This window comes from Cebus imitator, unplaced genomic scaffold, assembly GCF_001604975.1.
Source record: "Cebus imitator isolate Cc_AM_T3 unplaced genomic scaffold, Cebus_imitator-1.0 Scaffold102, whole genome shotgun sequence".
Taxonomy (NCBI): Eukaryota; Metazoa; Chordata; class Mammalia; order Primates; family Cebidae; genus Cebus; species Cebus imitator.
The window spans coordinates 477,710-481,395 of NW_016107417.1; positions in this window are offsets into that span (position 1 = coordinate 477,710).

Genomic DNA, 3,686 nt, shown 5'->3' on the forward strand with positions numbered 1-3,686 from the left:
CCTGCCCACTCTGCTCCCAGACAGCTTGGCACATCTGTCTTCCACCCTGAAGCAAGGTACCCCTCAAAACACCAACCTGACCATTCTCGTCCTTGCCCAAAGCCCCACATTCCTCTGCCCAGCACTGCAGGCCCACTGCAGCCCCTGTGGACCGCCTCGCCAAGCAGAACTCTAAGTGCCTCCATCGCAGACCTGTCCAAATCCAGGGGTCGCGGGCTGTCTCTTCCCTGCCTTGGAGGCCACCAGACTGCAAGGTAAGCCAGGTGCTGTCCTGGTTTACACAAAGTCCCATTCAACTCAATTTATCAAGTGCCTAGTGAGCACCAACTGTTTGCCAACCCACGGGGGATTCAGAGATGATGTGTCCCAGGAGCCCGCAGTGCAGTGGGTGAGACCCCGCCTCGTGAGGAACACCATGAAGGTGAGAGGTGGGCTCAGAGAAGGCACCTCCCCAACCCCGGGGAGCTTAGAGACCTGGGAGCCCCGCCTTCAGGCCTTCTGTTCCTGCGACAGGGGCGGCGGTGGCTGACCCAGGGCCTGGCGCAGCACTGGCACACAGGAGGTACACAGTCCCTAACTGATGGGTGAGAGTCCGCACGGAACGTGCCAGAGGGCCAAACAGAAGTGAGAGTCCGATTCGGGGCTTGGACCCCAAAGGAGCTCTCTTTCCTTCAGGGTGAGGAAACTGAGGCACAGAAAGGCCAAGTTGCTTGGCCAAGGTCATCCACCAAGCAATGGCAGCACAGGATTCTCACCGGGTCTGTCTGTTCTATCTGCAAATGTTGGGCGTGGCCCCGGAGCACGCGGCTTCAAAGCCCTGAGAGCCTCCGCAGCCAGACCAAAGCCAGCCAGTTTATCTAGGGGCAGCCCCCCATCTCCCAGAGGAGGAAGTCCAAGGGCTCCCCCTGGTGGCGGGCGAGGCTCCCTGCCTTCTTTTTTGAGACGGAGTTTCCCTCTTGTTGACCAGGCTGGAGTGCAATGGCGCAATCTCGGCTCACTGTAACCTCCGCCTCCTAGATTCAAGCGATCCTCAGTCTCCCGAGTAGCTGGGATTACAGCTGTGAGCCACCACGGCCGGCTAATTTTTTGTATTTTTAGTAGAGATGGGGTTTCACCGTGTTGGACAGGCTGGTCTCAAACTCCTGACCTCAGGTGATCTGCTCACCTTGGCCTTCCAAAGTGCTGGGATTACAGGTGTGAGCCACTGCGCCCAGCCCCTCCCAGCCTTCTTCACCAGCCCTGCTGCTGGCCTTGGCCAGAGACACCCTCCCACCCTTCTGCCCTCTGCGCCTATCACTCCATGTTTGCAGGCGGAAACCCCTTAGTGTGCTCCCCTGACACCAGGGAGCCTTCCTGTTTACTCCACACCGGGGAACTCTGGCCCTCCTCGGTTGTTCCAGGCCAGGGGCTCGGCTCCCACTGTGGGATGGATTGTTCTAGGTGGAATTAGACATTTGTGCCTGTAACTGTCTCCCACCAGAAGAAATCCATGAGTTCAGAGAATGCAATAAACTCACAGGCAGCCCCCGGGGCCTCCATCCCAGAACCGACCAGCTGGGTTAGTTGGGACAAACCATGTCCACACTCAGCCACAATTTCTGTATCTACAACTTTGCTTCAAGATCCAGCGCAGTGACTGACAAGAGCCGATACGCTCTTGAGCAGGGAATACGTGCGGCTGTCGTTGAATGCTCTGTCGTTGCGGTCTTCCTGCTCCCCACGCCAGCCCGACTCCCCCTCCGCACAGCAGCCGGAGGATATTTTAAAAACACAACTCAGCTCCTAATACTCCCCTGCACAGCTCCCTCTGATGGCCTCCCACTGTGAGCAGGAAACAAAATCCAAACATTTGAAGTAAAAACGCAGATGAAAAACCAAGGAAAGGCGGGATCCAGGCAGAGAGGGCAGCAGTGCAGAGCCTCCAGGTCAGATCCAAGGCCACAAGTGCGAGGAGAGAAGGACCCCGGGGACAGTAGGAGAGATAGGCCGAGGCCAGGGGACAGCAGCGGGGGACGAATGGGGCCAGCCCAGGAATGCGCAGGGGAGTCACGTTATCCAGTTCAGAGTTTAAAAGATTATTCTGGCCAGGCACAGTGGCTCAAGCCTGTAATCCCAGCACTTTGGGAGGCCGAGGCGGGTGGATCACGAGGTCAAGAGATCGAGACCATCCTGGTCAACATGGTGAAAACTGTCTCTACTAAAAATACAAAACATTAGCTGGGCATGGTGGCGCGTGCCTGTAATCCCAGCTACTCGGGATGCTGAGGCAGGAGAATTGCCTGAACCCAGGAGGCGGAGGTTGCGGTGAGCCGAGATCGAGCCATTGCACTCCAGCCTGGGTAACAAGAGTGAAACTCCGTCTCAAAAAAAAAAAAAAAAAGATTATTCTGTTGCTTGAGGATGAAGTCTCAGGCTACCTGAGATGTGCTTTAAAATGCTTCCTCACTAGGAGAAGGGGGCTGGGTAATCATGCCACAAGACACAGGTGGCTGCCGTCCATCCAGGATGGCTGATGGGGTCATGGAGGTGGTGGGTCTGTTTCCCACTCTCTCCATGTTTGTGTGTATTTAGAAATTTCCATCATCAAAAGTTAAAAGAGGCCAGGGACAGTGGCTCATGCCGAGGTGGGTGGATCATTTGAGGTCAGGAGTTTGAGACCAGCCTGGCCACCATGGCAGAACCCCATCTGTACTAAAAATACAAAAATTAGCCGGGTGTGGTGGCGGGTGCCTGTAATCCCAGCTACTCAAGAGGCTGAGGCAGGAGAATAGCTGAACCCAGGAGGTGGAGGTTGCAGTGAGCTGACATCGCACCGGTGCACTCCAGCCTGGGCGACAGAGTGAGACTCCGTCTCGAAAAAAACCCAAAAAGTTAAAAAGTGAATGGAATAGAGGGAGGAGGGGAGGAAGAGTTTCAACTTAGATCTCATAAGTACATGATCACTTTGGCTGCAGCAGAGAGGGGCCCAGCTGGCTCCGTTGTCCAGGGAGTGAGGAGGCTGACTTGGACAAGGGTGTGTTCACTCAGATGGACAGAAACCGAGGACCCCGGGGTCCACTTTGGAGGCAGAATCAGTAGGGTGTACACTGCTTCCTTATGCGTGATCTGCATGAGTACGGCAGGAGCCAGGGTGACACCACATTTTTGGTTTAAGAAAGTGGAATGGTGGCCGGGAGCGGTGGCTCAAGCCTGTATTCCCAGCACTTTGGGAGGCTGAGGCGGGTGGATCAAGAGGTCAAGAGATCAAGACCATCCTGGCCAACATGATGAAACCCCATCTGTACTACTAAGAATACAAAAAATTAGCTGGGCGTGGTGGCACCCGCCTGTAGTCCCAGCTACTCGGGAGGCTGAGGCAGGAGAATCGCTTGAACCCGGGAGGTGGAGGTTGAAGTGAGCCGAGATTGCACCACTGCACTCCAGCCTGGCGACACAGCGAAACTCTGTCTCAAATAAAGAAAGGAAGAAAGTGGAATGGTGGAGGGATCATGTCTGGGGGAAGGGAAGGAGTGAACCCTGATTCTCAGTGCTTCACACAGGAATTCATTTCATCCTTGCCACAACCCTGTGAGATGCCGTGCCATTAACACCACCCCCGCTTCAGAGGGGAAGTAAGGCCTGGAAAATTCATGAACCTGCCCACCGTTACGCGTCGTACAGCAAGTAGGTGACCCCAGCTTCTACAA